A 16,870-nucleotide genomic window follows, 5' to 3' on the forward strand; every position below is an offset into this window, starting at 1 on the left:
CTGACCTGAAACGCTGTGCCTGTCCGTCCACTGTCCAGGCCATACGTCCCTACAAGGGCCTGACCTCAAAAGCTGGGCCTGACCATCCACTGTCCAGGTTGTACGTCTCTTCAAGGGCCTGACCTCTAACGCTGTGCCTGTCTGTTTACATTTGGAATGTAAGAACATAAAAAGCTGAGTTAAGATGGTTGGACCTTGCATATTTCATATGCTGAATATTTTTCATGACCTTGCCAACAGTAATGTTTCAAGTACTATTGAAAACTGGTGGTAGTTGCACTCTAGTTCACCCTCTGTGTTCCCATTGTTTACAGAGGCACTGTGTAAAGCACAAAGTCAACATAGGTTGATATTGTAGATTATGACTTGAGTAGCGGTTTTCTTATTTCTGAGAGCTCTTCATGTTCCTTTATCATCAGCTGAAGTGCATAAGTGTACAGTTAGTAGCTTCTGGGTATTAAAAAATAATCTCTAGCTCAGTTCTTGCTTCACAAATGGCAGTCTCTATTGCTCTAAAAGCATCCTCTTTTGAATTATCTTTCAGAATTGAAAAAGATGCCATTTTCCTCTGGCAGTGAACCAGTTCAGGAAGAAGTGACAGGTCAAACCACAACATACCTGCACAAAGGAAATCCTCAAATGCTGTCCCTGTCCGTCCAGACCTTATGTTCCTAAGTGGACTTGACCTCTGTTCTCGATTGCTGTGCCTGTTTGTCCAGGCCTTATGTCCATACGTGGGCTTGACCTCTGTCCTCAATAGCTGTGCCTGTTCATCCAGGCCTTATGTCCCTGTGTGGAATTGACTCTGTTCTCTATTGCTGTGCCTGTTTGTCCAGGCCTTATGTTCCTAAGTGGGCTTGACCTCTGTCCTCAATTGCTGTGTCTGTTCATCTAGGCCTTATGTCCCTAAGTGGGCTTGACCTTTGTCCTCTATTGCTGTGCCTGTTCTTCCAGGCCATATGTCCCTACATGGGATTGACTCTGTCCTGTATTGCTGTGCCTGTTTGTCCAGGCCTTATGTCCATACGTGGGCTTGACCTCTGTCCTCGATTGCTGTGCCTGTCCGTCCAGGCCTTATGTCCCTACGTGGGATTGACTCTGTCCTCTATTGCTGTGCCTGTTCGTCCAGGTCTTATGTCCAGTCCTAACGGCTGAACCCTCGTTGCAAAGGGAAACCTCAGTCTCTGGCAATTCAAACTAGTAATCCTTCACAGCATGGATCCTTAAGTAAAACAAACAGTTTTCTTTAGTTTCAGGGCAGAGAAGAGAACTTCCTCTGTCTTGCTTATGAAGTCATGATCTGTTTGCATATGCTTAAATCCTAACAATTTGTACCATTATCCACTCTAGAGGCCAACACATTCCAGGGAGCCCTTTCCCACTCAAAGGAAAGGGAACTCTCCCCTGTGTTGCAGCCTATCTCTTAGTACCGGTTGACCCATGTTGAACCGCTGTTTACATGGCACCATGCTCCACGTCGCCACGCTTTGAAGGCTCGTGCTCCACTCTAGGGCCAACCCATTCCAAGCCAGCCCTTTCCTGCTCAAAGGAAAGGGAACTCTCCCTGGGTGTAGCCTATCCAGCCTGTATCTACACTCTGACCCATGTTGAACCGCTGTTTACATGGAAACCTCCTCCGCCTCGGCCATGAAAATTCTCGTTTGTATATCTGCTATGTCCACCAGATTTTAAAAGACCAGCAAGAGCTCACTAGATGCCAATTGAAACACCCCACTCTAGGGGCGAACCCATTCTAGGGAACCCTTTCCTCCTCAAAGGAAAGGGAACTCTCCCCGGGTGTAGCTAGCCTGTATCTACCCTCTGCCACTCTGCCTTGCTGCCATACACCGGATGACTCACTCAACTACTTGTGGTGTTCTTGCCACTATCATGGTTCCTCTTTGTATTGGTGCTAATCTTTCTGCTTGCTATGATCCCCCTTCATTGTGCTGTAGGATGTTGATACCACTTGTCTTGCCGCTTTGCCTGTCGTGCTGCATTAGAAGGTTCATGCATCTGTTATCGGTGCTCTCTTTTGAAGCTGTGGTGTGTTTTTGACACTCTCGCTGCTGCTTTGCACCTCTATTAAAGCACTCTTGCCACTCCTGGTACCCCTTTGCCCCTTTAAAGTACCTTATGCTATTCATGCCACTTTGGTGCCACGTTGCCACAGTCTAAGTACCTTGGAGCTCTTTTGTTGTTCTGATGATTGCTCCCCAGAAGTTTCATCAAAATTAATTAGAAAACCCCAATTCTGCAGCCAAAAATAGGCTGCAAATACTTCCCCCATTGACTTTCATGGGAACCGGAAAACGAATGCACGTATCAACGTATCGGGGGCGCCATTGAACGAATGCAACGAATTTGCCCGCCAACGAATACAAATACCGAATTGGATGAATCCATACCTTCTGCACATCCCTAGAAAATAGTCCAATTGGCTATAGGTGTCATGCAATACAGAGTAGTATGTATAATCCTGTCCACCAGGGAACTCAGCCCTCCAGACATCTACCAGATATAACTCCCTAGTCTATCACTGCATCCCTTTATTCTGCTCAAGTCCTCCCTCCGTGAGTTTTAGTTTATATTGGTTCCATAAACATTCACCAACTTCACCAGCTGCTCATGCAAAATCCCCTCAATCAGTATATATCTGCCTTCCAGATCTTTTTTCACCTTACTTATCTTTAGCGTGAGATCCTTATCCAAAGTATGCACACCCCTATTCTTTTAGAGTTGAAAGAGGCATAATATACCTGATCAACGCAGTCTCTTTGAAGCTTTTCATGTTCTCGATCGACCAGTGAGTCTCCTGCAGCACTGAAATTTTAACCAAGTGCTTTTTGAGCAGTTGGAAAGTTTGCTTTCTTTTTATCAGAGATGAAATACCTCTAAAGTTCCAGGATTTTAATTTTATTTTAGAATCAGCCAAGGAAATGTAATATCTGCCAGCATATTATGTGTAAGTATATCAAGTATGCAACTGAGATCTGCCTATCATTAGATAATAGACAATTGTGCTGTCGCCTTTTTTAATTATAACCCCTCCCACTCCCAACATTAAATATCTCATCAACTCCCTCCTTTCAATGACCCTAGCCCCGTCCCAGTACCCAACTCTCCACGACTTCCATGAAGCCAGTTTCTTCTTTCAAATTCTAGCCTGGAACAGTGCAACCCTCCCACTCCATCCCTTATCCCCCACACCACCCCCTTTTCCAACAACCTCATCCTTCAGCGGGAAAGCCCTCGGGGCCAAGGATACATTGCTAACTTCCATATACTCTCCCTCCTTCTCACCCTCCCACCCTCAGCCCTTTCCCCCTCCCACCTGGTAATCTCCAAATGCAATTCTTAACTTCCTGCTTGCCCCTATCTAACCACCTGGCCAGAGCAATCCCTCCAAGCCCTAAGAACTTAGAAATGAAAAAGTTATCAACTCTCCAGCCAAAACAGCAATCCCCCCTTGAACTCACCTCCAGCTAGCCCCTCAATTTTAAAGCTTATCTATGAACCTTCCTCCTTGTTCCCCACATATCCCCTCCCCCCCCAACATCCACAATAAACAACCTACAGTCCCCCAAACCCCCCCCACCAGTTAATGCTCCCTTGCAGCTCCTCCCTGATGCCACTGTTCTGACCCAGCCATCATCTTCATTTGCACACATAGGTTGATGTCTTTTGTCACTCACCGAGACCCCAACAAAAAACACCAAAAAAGTGATGCCCATATAGAAGTGTCTCCAAAAGCATGCATCAACCCAGCATACTGCCAACATCCAAGAATTAACATTAGCTCTAGGCCCTTTTCCATTTTCCCCCATCCGTTCCTCCCTCCCCACATCCCTTCCACCCACCCTCCTCTTTTCCCAGTCCCTTCTCCCACTGACCAAAAACAAAATGAAACACTGATCTCAGAGCCCAAGTCTCATTCATCAATAAATAAAAACAAAAAACATCAGGAAAAAAATAATAAAAAAGAAAACATTCACAGTCTATGTCCATTCATACTTAAGCTCTCCGTCAGCTGCTATGTCCATCTCCGATTATCAAACATATTCATGCTGTCACCAAGCTGTTACTCCCTGTGGTGTCCCCACGTCTCTTTGCCTACTTGCTGGACCCACTTCTCCAGCCTGCTCAAGATAGCCTTCCACTGCCATTGTCGACTCAAAAATCTTTACCCTATTGTTGATTGTCATTTTCAGGTGAGCAGAGTATAAAAGCGCATAGGTATAGGCTCTCTGTTGCAGAATGCGCTTAACCGCAGCGAACCCTGCTCACTTTTTCTGTATCGCTAACAAAAAATCTTTAAAGAACGTAATCTTATTTTTGTAGATCTCGCCATTTTCTCGTGCTGCATTCAAAATATGCATTTTATCAGGCAACAAGTGCTTTGCATAATAACAGTCCTAGGACAGTCTGCCCAGGGCCAAAGCCAACATACGGTGCACTCTCTCCAATTTACTCGCCTGTTTTTTACCTGTAGGCACAGCACTTCAGGGATCCAGTGCTCGAAAAACATGTGCAGGACCAGGCATCAGCCTGGTCCTGCACATGTTTACAGGGGAAAATAGGTACACCCTGTCACATACCCCTGTCCCTCAGCTTGGACCCTTTGGACCTAGCATCCTCACTTGCCCTGGACTCTAACCAGGAAGTGCTTCATATCTCCAATCTCCCTCATTGGCCCTCTTGCCCACTAGACTTGGGGTCAGGGTTCTAGGGGCATGCTCAGCCCCTCATACTAGCGTTACCCTGGACAGCATTACCACCACCACCCAGTGTGCCGTTCGTGCATTGTGCACACCCCAGTCTCTTTATTGAGTCGTTTGCTGACTCTGGGTTTAAATTCCATAACAGAGCTTCTTGAACTAGCTGAAGGACATCATTTATTTTATTTATTTATTTAAGACTTTTTTATATACCGGAGCTCATGTACTGGTACATATCGCTTCGGTTTACATATAACCAGATAGAAATACCAAATATATGGTGTACATTGAACATTGAACATTAACAAAAACAGTTAGCAATTAATAAATAAATAAGGTATACATTAAACATGGATTATTTTGAATTTTAAACATAAAATATGTACAGTGAACTATTAATAAATAATAAGTAGGGTATACATTGAACCTAGCGTATTAATCAAGAAGCATAACAGTATGGTGCAGTATAGGTGGTAGGTAATTTAATGATGGTGTGCGAGTTTAAGTGAAGGCTTCGGTGAAGAGCCAGGTCTTCAAATTCTTCTTGAATGTTCGCAGGCATGGTTCTATGCGCAGTTCCGATGGAAGATTGTTCCATTGCCTAGGGCAGGGGTCAGGAACCTTTTTGGCTGAGAGAGCCATAAACGCCACATATTTTAAAATGTAATTCCATGAGAGCCATACAATATGTTTAAAACTAAATACAAGTAAATGTGTGCATTTTATGTAAGATCACACTTTTAAAGTACAATAAGTCTCTGAAAATATTACACCAGGCCTTAAGACACCAATACATCTCCTATTAGGAAAACGGACCAAGTCAGGCTGCTATAGAGTCCTACACAGAAACTACACGCCAGCAGAAAACCTCACCTGAATCACGTGCTGTCCCTCACCTAACATAGAATAAAGAGACCAAAACGCATAACAAGAAGCATGCAGAAAAAACTGAATTGGAAACTGCAACAAGCCAGAGTCTCTGTATGCAGTGTAACAAAGGAAAAAAGAAACATCACCCATCCTTATAAAACAAATCAAAAAATATAAAATCATCAGCAGTAAAACTGTACTAACAAAAAGAACATATTTCGAAACAGCTGATGAGTGGAATATCCAATAGTTGATTTCTTGTTGTTTAATCTATTTTCCCTACTGCTCTAGGTTAACCCCCTGCCCAGTTCGCCTCCCCTGTTGAAATGTACTTCTAAATCTTTTGTTAATATGTGAACCGGTATGATGTCCCCACTAATACCGGTATATAAAAGTTTCTAAATAAATAAAATAAAATAAATAATTAAAAACTCATATAAAACATTTCCAGATACCAACAAAATATTTCAAAATAGCAGACACAAAGACCCAGTAATGAAAAATAATAAGGATACAAACATTTATTTGCTCTGCATACCTGGGAATGTTTGATATCCAGGTGTCCTGAGATTGTTTGAATTAGCAGGAGGCACTTTCTCCTCTCTCAGTCACATACCAGCGCTCTCTCTCACACTGGCTCTCAATGACACACCTATACACACATGCTCTCAGTACTCACATATACGCGTTTTTTCTCTCTCTCTTATATAGGCTCTTAATTATACATTTACACACATGCTGTCTATCTTTTCACGCTTACACACACACACAGACTTTCAATCACATAAATACATGCTGTCTTTTTCTCTCGCACACGGACTCTCGTTCGCGTGCTTACGAACATGTCCTCTCTTTCTCTCATTTACACACAGGCTTTCAATCACATACTCACATGCTCCCTCACCTAAATCAGCTCTCAATCACACACAGACACACATGCTCTCTCTCTCTCATTTAAAACACAGGCTCTCAATCACATACTCACATGCTCCATCACCTAAACCAGCTCTCAATCACACACAGACACACATGATCTCTCTCTTACTTTACACACAGGCTCTTAATCATACATACACATAATTTATCTCACACACAAAGGATCTCAATCATACACACATACTCTTTCACACAAACAGGTTTTCAATCACAAACTTACACATACAGGTTCCCAATGGTAAACTTACATTCATGCTCTCTCTCTCTCACAGGCAGGCTCTCAATCACAGACATACTCTCTTTCACATATACAGGCCTAAATCATTCACATACATGCGATCTCTCTCACACACACACACACACACAGAGGCCCGGCCCCCCCCCCCCGCAGCCCGGAAGAGGAAGTGGAGAGTATTGGGTGCGTGCGCGGCAAGAAGAGGCCACGCTAGTGCGCTCGGCATCGGCCCGAAGAAAAGAAGACTGCAGCGCGGCTCGGAGGAAAATGAAGAGGTTCAACCGCGGCCGATGGGACTCCGCCTCCGCGAGGGCTGAAAATGAAGAGGTTAGCGTTGGGAGGAGGCTGCTGCTGCCGCGAGTTCCCGGGGTGGGGGGGGAGAGAGAGTGAATGAGCGAGCAAGCATTTTTTAAGAGTGCTTTAAAGGCAGTTTTACTCTTCTCATTTTATTTTCTCTGTGCTCTGCAGTCCTAGCAGCATTTCTTGGCTTCAGTGTGCTTTGCAAGTCACACCCTTTTGCCTTCAGCTGCTTCTGGTAGGCACCACAACAAACAAACTTTCTTCCTTCCAAACAATCTTTTCTCTTCTCTGTACTCTGGTGCACAATACAGCAGTGCTTGCCTTCAAACTTCTGGTAGGCTTTGCACACACAAACTTTTACCCTTCCTTCTGGAGGTTTTGGACTTTTCTCTTTACCAGGTTTAGAGAAAAAAAATCCCATGCATGACACCATATGTGAGGACTGACAGAGCAAAATCCTCTAGGCTGGAGCAGTTAGCCTGCAGCCTTCAGCCTTTTCTTATACAATTTCTCTTTATTAATTCAAAACAGCAAACTCAGCTTCACACTTGCTGCCTACTTTGAAGTTTTCTTTACACACAACTTCTCAGAGCAGTTCAGGAGCTCCTGCTCCTGAAGAAATGGGGCCTCTCTATCCCAGCTGGGCTTACACTCTTATTTCCCCTCTCACTGGTCATGCTCTCTGAGCTCCTCCTGGCCAGCAGGGTCCCGCCCATAGAGCATTCTCTTACTAGGGGATTTAAGGTAGGCCAGGCATCCAGGGATAATAGGGACACCCTGTAACAGTTATAAAATGGCCGCATCCCTGGGTGCGGGCTGACAAACACACACACATCTGCATCTGCGTGCCTGTTTAAAAGTTACTAACAGGATCATTCATAAAAGTGCATTAGGGCCTGAAAGCACATTGAATAGGGTGTAACGTGCGTTGTGTGCATGATAAAAAGTGCAACACAAGCTAGCATGCAAATTTTAAATTTAATATGCATGTTGGAGGAGTTATGCAAATTAAGGTGGCATACCACATTCCAAGATAGCTTAATACACACTGATGCAGGATTTAATATCAGAAATAACTGCATCTTTTTTATTTGTGGTCAAGGGAAAAAAGTTTTTATTGCACACCTGGGGCCATGATCTCAGCCATTATCGCATGATAAAAAGAGGCATACTATCAGACAAACCTACCACGGCCAATAAAAACACCTGGTCTTACCTGGCCTGTTTTCCTAAACCCATAACGTTTGTGGCAAGTTTATTTGTTGGGGAATACTGGATACTTCAGGAGGCTCGCCGCAGACAAGAACAAGAACAACAACCAGTGGGAGCACTGAGAGAAGAGGATCACCTTGCTGGTGGCTGAAAGAATCAGTAAGGTTTGCTTGGGAAATTTTTTTTTTAAGTATTGGGGCGAAGTAAACTATTGGGGTATATTATTTGGTGTGTTTGTGTATTTAATAGTCAGTAAGGCAGCGAATAAACAGATGTGGCAACCAGAATTGCACACAGTATTCAAGGTGCAGTCTCACCATGGAGCATTATGACATTTTCTGTTTTATTCACCATTCCCTTTCTAATAATTCCCAGCATTCTGTTTGCTTTTTTGACTGCCGCAGCACACTGAACCGATGATTTCAATGTGTTATGCACTATGATGCTTAGATAACTTTCCTAATATGGAACCTGGCATTGTGTAGCTATAGCATGGGTTATTTTCCCCATATGCATCACCTTGCACTTATCCACATTAAATTTTATCTGCCATTTGGATGGCCAATTTTCCAGTCTCACAAGATCTTCCTGCAATTTATCACAATCTGCTTGTGATTTAACTACTCTGAATAATTTTATCATCTGCAAATTTGATTACCTCACTCGTCTTCTTCCTTTCCAGATCATTTATAAATATATTGAAAAGTACGGGTCCCAAAACAGATCCCTGAGGCACTCCACTGCCCACTCCCTTCCACTGAGAAAATTGTCCATTTAATCCCACTCTCTGTTTCTTATCTTTTAGCCAGTTTGTAATCCACAAAAGGACATCGCAACCTATCCCATGACTTTTTACTTTTCCTAGAAGCCTCTCATGAGGAACTTTGTCAAACGCCTTCTGAAAATCCAAATACATTACATCTACCGATTCACCTTTATCTACATGTTTATTAACTCCTTCAAAAAAGTGAAGAAAGTTTGTGAGGCAAGACTTGCCTTGGGTAAAGCCATGCTGACTTTGTTCCCTGGAGCCCTTTTTAAATATTGGGGTTACATTAGCTACCCTCCAGTCTTCAGGTACAATGGATGATTTTAATGATAGATTACAAATTTTTACTAATAGGATAATATCTCTAATGTCCTGGTGGGTGCCCACCTTAGCACCAGTAATTATCAAATGGTATGATTTGATATCACAAATAGGAATCGGAGAGGTTACACGAAGACCTGAGTTTTGAATTTCAAAAATATGGACTTTGTTGAAATGGGGAGGTACCTGGAGATAGAACTAGAAGACTGGGAGAAAATGAGAGAGATGGAACAACAATGGGCCAAACTTAAAGGAGCAATTACAAAGGCAACAAATCTATATGTTAGAAAAATAAACAAAAGTAAGATAAATAAGAAACCAATCTGGTTCTCAAAGGAGGTGGCTGACAAAATAAAAGCAGCCAATAGCCTTTGCCCTCACTATGTGAGACTGCAAAACTGGGCATCAAAATGGCAGATGAAATTTAATGTGGATAAGTGCAAGGTGATGCATATAGGGAAAAATAACCCATGCTATAGTTACACAATGTTAGGTTCCATAGTAGGTGCTACAACCCAAGAAAGAGATCTAGGCGTCATAGTGGATAACACATTGAAATCGTCAGTTCAGTGTGCTGTGGCAGTCAAAAAAGAAAACAGAATGTTGGGAATTATTAGAAAGGGAATGGTGAATAAAACGGAAAATGTCATAATGCCTCTGTATCGCTCCATGGTGAGACCGCACCTTGAATACTGTGTACAATTCTGGTCGCCGCATCTCCAAAAAGATATAATTGCGATGGAGAAGGTACAGAGAAGGGCTACCAAAATGATAAGGGGAATGGAACAGCTCCTCTATGAGGAAAGACTAAAGAGGTTAGGACTTTTCAGCTTGGAGAAGAGACGGCTGAGGGGCGATATGATAGAGGTGTTTAAAATCATGAGAGGTCTAGAATGGGTAGGTGTGAATCAGTTATTTACTCTTTCGGATAATAGAAAGACTAGGGGGCACTCCACGAAGTTAGCATGTGGCACATTTAAAACTAATCAGAGAAGGTTCTTTTGTACTCAACGCACAGTTTGTTGCCAGAGGATGTGGTTAGTGCAGTTAATATAGCTGTGTTTAAAAAAGGATTGGATAAGTTCTTGGAGGAGAAGTCCATTACCTGCTATTAATTAAGTTGACTTAGAAAATAGCCACTGCTATTACTAGCATGGAATAGACTTAGTTTTTGGGTACTTGCCAGGTTCTTATGGCCTGGATTGGCCCATGTTGGAAACAGGATGCTGGGCTTGATGGATCCTTGGCCTGACCCAGTATGGCATCTTCTTATGTTCTTATGTCCTTAGTAAGGAGCTTCCTGTTTAGCTCTTGCTGTCTTCCTTGGGAGCATACAGTCAACTTTTGGTTGTATGCTGTCAGCCATATGGTCTTACCAGCTAAAAAAGTGCATACATGGAATGGCCAATGACACTCTAGCATGCAAGATCATGTGGATCTCACACCTTTGACCTAGTGAACTCTTAATAGAAAAAGCACACAATAGAAAATAGACAAGCAGAAAGTGTTCTTTCAAACCTGTAGCCACTTTATTACACAATAAATGTCAACAGATTGAACACAACTCAACATCTTTCTTAAACACATTTTGCAAGGGCAAGATAAGTAGTTGCACATAACGTAACTGAAAAGAACAGCACATTGAGTGTAGACCTCTACATACATTGTTACAATTGGCAATATTACATATACAGTATTAGCATCTTGTCCTTTTGCACAATCATGATTACAGCAAAGAACATAGACAGTGGAAGTTGCACCACAATAACTACAGCACAGCTCTAATGTTAGAGCCGATAGCAGCACAACTATGTGATGTTAACCAAAAGCCCCCAGACAGTCCATGTTGAAAGAGTGCACTTAAGTGGAGAACGTAAGGGCCAAGGCAGCAGAGTTCAAGTGAAGGCTCCAGACAGTCCATGTTGAAAGAGTGCACTCAAGGGGACAGCCTAAGGGCCAAAGCAGCAGAGGTTAAGTATCAGGCAGCAGGACCTAGACTGGAGAGTGCAGCATAGAGGCAGGAGCCCCAGGCGAAGACACTGCAGCATGGAGGCAGCAGCAGGATGAGATGAGATGAAATGAGACACCAGGAGCAGGAAATGAGACAAGATGAGAAGAGACAGCAGCTTGACCATGACTGGAGACATCATCAAGGAGGCTGGAGAATGGGAAGAGCATTGAAGAGGGCATTAGAAGTAGACATCAGGACAACACTAGCAGACAGTAGACTATCCCCATCGTCTAGCCTATACAGGAACTCTAGAATTAGGACAGGCCCAGCAGGCTTTTTCCATCTAGCCAGCCAGGAACTTTATCCAGAGGTCTGGACAGACTTGTTTGACAAGTCTTTTTCTTAGGTATTACAAGGCAGCAGTTCTGAACCTTCATGGCCCTTTGCCATGCTATGGCTTTCCACTTGGGGGTGGCATATCTTTGGTAAGGCCTACTCCCGGGTCATCTCTTAGGCCAGGCACTGCTACATGATGTGGAGTATTGGATGTTGGGGGAAGGTACAGGTGGAGGATCCTGTATTCATTGCAGAATCTGGGTCAAGATGCTGGTAAAGTTATTTATAGAGGTATGTGGTGAGAGCTTGTGTGTGGGCTTCCATCTGGTCATGCAGGGCTTGGGTCTGCACATTCACAGCCCTCCTCAAGTGCACTAGCTCTGTCCATAGGTGGCTCCTTTCCAGCTGGTCCAGCTGCTCGTGCATTAAGGCCTCTTGTCAGTGCTGGTGCTCTGCTCATCATGGCTGAAGCAGAGGTTTAGGGCTAGAGAAGTGGCATGAAGGGGCTGATGGGCTGCTCTGGCTCAGTGCCTGCTGCATCAGGCTGGCCATGTGGTGTGCTAGAGTGAGGTTGCACTGGCTCAACTGTTTGCCACTGCAGGCTGGGTTCCTCCATGAAGCTTTAAAGTTTCAAGCTCATGTTCAGTGGGCTTGCTGAGCCAAGTGTTTCCAGGATTTGGCTGTGCTGAGGAGGCTGCTGCTGCTGCTGCTCCTCCTCCTCGTTGAACTGTGTCTGTGTCTATAAGCAAGGGGGTATGGAAAAGTGTTGCTGCACACCTGGTCTCTGGCTGTTCACTGCTAGGCCTGGGGCCTAACAGCTGGGATCAGCAGAATCCTGGGTGCATGTTATAAAATCAGGGGTCATAGAGTGCAAGGTGGTGCACACTAGTGCACCTTGTGCACTCTGAGCCCTCGGGGACACCACCTGGCTTTCCCCATTCCCTTCGAGGCCGCTCCGAAATCAGAGTGGCCTCGGAATGAACTTTCCTTCCCCCCCCCCCCCCCACCTTCCCCTCCCTTCCCCTACCTGTCCTGTCCCCCAACCCGAAACTCCCCCTGTACCTTTCTTTCACAAGTTACGCCTGCCTCTGGCAGGCGTAACTTGTGCGTGCTGGCCGAATGCTAGCATGAGATCCCCCGGCACAGCCACTGTGCCTGAGTCCTCGGCCATGCCTCCCGCCACGCCCCCATCCCACCCTGCCACACCCCCGGCTTTTAAAATCTGCCCCTTAGTGTAGCTGGGTTTCAAAAAAGGTTTATATAAGTTCTTGGAGGAGAAGTCCATTAACTGCTATTAATCAAGTTGTCTTAGGGAATAGCCACTGCTATTACTGGCATCAGTAGTATGGGATCTACTTAGTGTTTGGGTACTTGCAAGGTACTTGTAGCCTGTATTGGCTACTGTTGGAAACAGGATGCTGGTCTTGATGAACCCTTGGTCTTACCCAGTTATGGCACTTTTCTTATGTTCTTAACCCCCATGTATACAGAGATGTCAGACATCCAGGATTCAAAAACCCAGGAACAATTGGGTAACAGTGGGCTCTGGTAGCATAAGGGTTGTGAAGAAGAACACCCACTCTTCCTACTGTTACCCCTACATGATGCTTTTTCTGCATTGGAAAATGAAGAAACCTCAACAATAGATTTTGAAGTGATTTCTAAAAGAGAAGTCACCCAATGCACCCAGAAGCCCTTCAACAGAATCAAATGTCATAAAAGGAAGCTTCTGGGTGCACATTCAATCATCAGAGAAACCAATCTGGGAGCACATTTTGATGGTGACACAACAGTTAAATGCCTTCCAGGATCCTCAGCTAGTAGAAATGCAAACCAGATAGTCCAAGTCATTGAAGAAGAAAATAGGAACGTTGATATCATCCATCTGGGGACCATTGACCTCAATAGAAATGGCATCCATGAAGTACAGAAAGATTTCCAAAATCTTGGAAAGATGATAGACACACTGCAAAAACTATTTCAGAAGTATTACCTGTTCATGGAAAGGGAAATGAGAAGCTATGCCATATAGATAATTTCAGTTCCTGGCTTAAAACCTAATGCACAGAAAGTGGTTTTGGATACATCAGAGGCTGGGGTTGTGTATGGAGCAGTAAAAGGCTATATGTTAAGGATGGCCTAAATTTTTACACTAGCAGCCACCACTCTCACCCGCTTGGCAGTCAACTCTATCTCTGAACATCTTATATGTACCTTAAATCACCATTACTCATTCACTTTTATAAAATGAACAAATACAGAAACTGTCGTTGGTAGAATAAGGCCACAGCTTTTATTTTAACATATCATGGCAAAACGTCCCTGGGTACCCGAGCCGGTAAGATGTTTCCACCACTACCCACCGTAGGGACCAAGCAAGGCATCATTACTCCATGGGCCCTCCGCGCCCCCACCTTTTGTGCCTCCCCTAGCACTGATCATCTACCACTCCGTCCTGTGATGCCACCGGCACCACTTGCAATATGCCCAACCAGCCTGGGTAACCGCCCCTCACCCTAAGCTGCGACAATCACCCCAAATATTACATAACGTTTATAAAGAGTAATTAACTATCATCATTCTATTATCTGCTGTCTGCGTAAACCTGTTACAATAAGATATGCATATTAATATTGTTATTTTGACATCATAACTGCTCCTTAAGCATGTAATCTTTAAGGTCATTCGTTTTTAATTTTTGCTTTAAATTGCAGGGTGGGTTTCCCTTGGCGCGATCCAAAAGGGATCGCCTCTCGCCTGTCGCAGCCTTTTAAAGGCCTGCGACGTCATCCCCACTCACCTCCGTTGCTCCCTCTCTGCGTCATAACCCGGGGCAGGGCTATGCCACCTCACCTTTTGGCGCTGCTCGGGGGGAGGAGGAGCGCCCATGACCTAACTGTGCGTGCCGATGCTCCCTGTCTCTGCGTGCTACCTCCCCTACCCCCCAATCCTCCCTTGCCCCATCGCCATCTGTCATGGGGGGGGGGGGGGGGGGAGTTCGTCGCCACGGTTAAGGGTGGACTCTGTTTATAATGTTCAGGCCCACCTATTAACTCTAGCAGCCGCCACTCTCACCCGCTTGGCCATCGACTCTATCTCCGTACATCTTATATGTACCTTAAATCACCATTACTCATTCACTTTTATAAAATGAACAAACACAGAAACTGTCATTGGTAGAATAAGGCCACAGCTTTTATTTTAACATATCATGGCAAAACTTCCCTGGGTACCTGTGCTGGTAAGATATTTCTACCACTTCACACCGTAGGGACCAAGCAAGGTATCATTACTCCATGGGCCCTCCGCCTTGTCCTCGAGCAAGGGGGCTTCGACCCTCGGCGCCTTCCGCACCCTCATCTTTTGTGCCTCCCCCAGCGCTGATCGGCTACCATGCCGTCCTGTGATGCCACCGGGACCACTTGCAATATGCCCAACCAGCTCGGGTAACTGCCAAGACACTAGGTAGGGAGGACCCTTGCCTCATGTTCCCCCCAAGCTAGGGCACTCGCAATGCTCCAAAGAATGTGAGTGAGAAGGCCAGATGAAATAGCTCCGTTTCAAACTCCGATGAACAGATTGATGATAGGATTGTCCAGAGAGACCTTAACATGTCGTGTGTAATGGGATGTCTGATGTCGCTGGTAGGACCGATTTTTCTTGCCCATCCTGTCATCATCTTCTTCAGGATGAAGGATTTAGTGGGGTCACCCCACCCCCATGCCTTAAAAAAGAATGACAGTCCTGCCAAGTGTTTCATTACAGCGTTCCTTGATACACCATTCTCTTTAGACGTGGTGACGTATTTGATGATCAATTCGTTGCTGACTGAGCCTTGCTGCCATCCGTTTTCCTTCAGGAAGTTAGTCACGTAATCGTAGCCCCGGCAGTATGACTTCCATGTAGATGGTGCGACCGATCTTCGTACCAACTCAATGGTGGTTACGACCAATTTTCCATAGGTGTGCCAACATTGATGTCCTTGCTTCATCCACTGCTGGTACCTGCTTACGAAACAAGTGCCATTTAGCATAGGATAAAGCATCTGCTGCGCCATTACATATCCCCAGCACATGCCTAGCTCGCAGTGTTACGTTGTTTCGCAATGCCGCTAACACTATCTCCCTGAGGAGATTGACTACTTTCGGGCATTTGGCCGATTGCAAGTTCAATACCTGTACCACCGCTTGGTTGTCACACCAAAAAATTACATGTTTATTCCTGAGCCTCTCGTTCCATAATACTAGCGTCGCCCAGATAGGGAAGAGCTCCAAAAAGATTATGTTCTTCATGAGCCCTTTAGAAATCCATTCCGTTGGCCATGGTTCAGCATACCATGCACCTTGGCAAATCGTCCCAAAATCCCAGCCTTCTGATGCGTCTGTGTGAATGTTCAGGTCCTTGCTGGAAAGTAGTGCCCCTTGTATAACAGATACACCATTGAAGTTGTCAAGGAATGCTCTCCATATCTTGAAATCTGCACATATTTCCTTTGAGACTCTTAGTAAATGGTGAGGTTGTTATATGCCAACTGTTGATGCTGCTAGTCTTGGCATGAATGCCCTTCCCATGGGAATAACCCTGCTTGCAAAGTTCAATATTCCCAAACAGATTGAGCAACCTGCAGAGTTATTTTCTTTGCTGATGCCGCTTGTTGTAGTATCTTGCGGCATTTCTCAAATTTCTCTTCTGCGAGTCTGGCTAACATCCTGTTGGAATCCAACTCGATGCCCAGGAATGATATTATTGTTGCTGGACCTTCGGTTTTTTCATGTGCCAATGGTACTCCGAATTCCTTGGCCATCTTCTGGAATTCTGTTAGCAAGTTGTAGCATGTGTTGAATCCCTTGGTCCCACAAATAGAAAGTCATCCAAGTAGTGGATAATGTGTCCGAAGCTGTCTTTTTTTTGCTGTTACCCAATGCAGGAATGAGCTGAACGTGTCAAAGTAAGCGCAATGAGACTGAACATCCCATTGTCCGAAGAAAAAATGTATTCTTGACTTCAAATCCCAGCAACGGAAACTCTCAGGATTATACCGGAAGAAGCCTGAAAGCCGATTCTATATCCGTCTTTGCCAATAATACCCCCGCTCCACATTTCTGGTAGCGCTACCGCCGAATCAAAGGATGCGTATTGCACCATGCATTCCTCTTGTGGCAATCGATCATCACTGACTCTCCCGGAGGGTATGATAAATTCTGAATGAGTCGGTATTTTCC

The 16,870-nt window shown here is 44.7% G+C and overlaps 1 long non-coding RNA gene across 2 annotated transcripts in view; it reads right to left on the reverse strand.

Moving 5' to 3' along the window:
* Window positions 1–11,249: 11,249 nt before the first annotated feature.
* The window catches only part of LOC115092035, a 30,994-nt gene continuing 25,373 nt past the window's right edge, over window positions 11,250–16,870 (reverse strand). For both annotated transcript variants that reach the window (XR_003856884.1, XR_003856883.1), the window contains exon 4: window positions 11,250–11,519. This is a non-coding gene — a long non-coding RNA (uncharacterized LOC115092035). The remainder of the gene's footprint in view (window positions 11,520–16,870) is intronic.

The sequence above is a fragment of the Rhinatrema bivittatum genome, chromosome 1 (genome assembly GCF_901001135.1).
Source record: "Rhinatrema bivittatum chromosome 1, aRhiBiv1.1, whole genome shotgun sequence".
In the NCBI taxonomy this organism is placed as follows: domain Eukaryota; kingdom Metazoa; phylum Chordata; class Amphibia; order Gymnophiona; family Rhinatrematidae; genus Rhinatrema; species Rhinatrema bivittatum.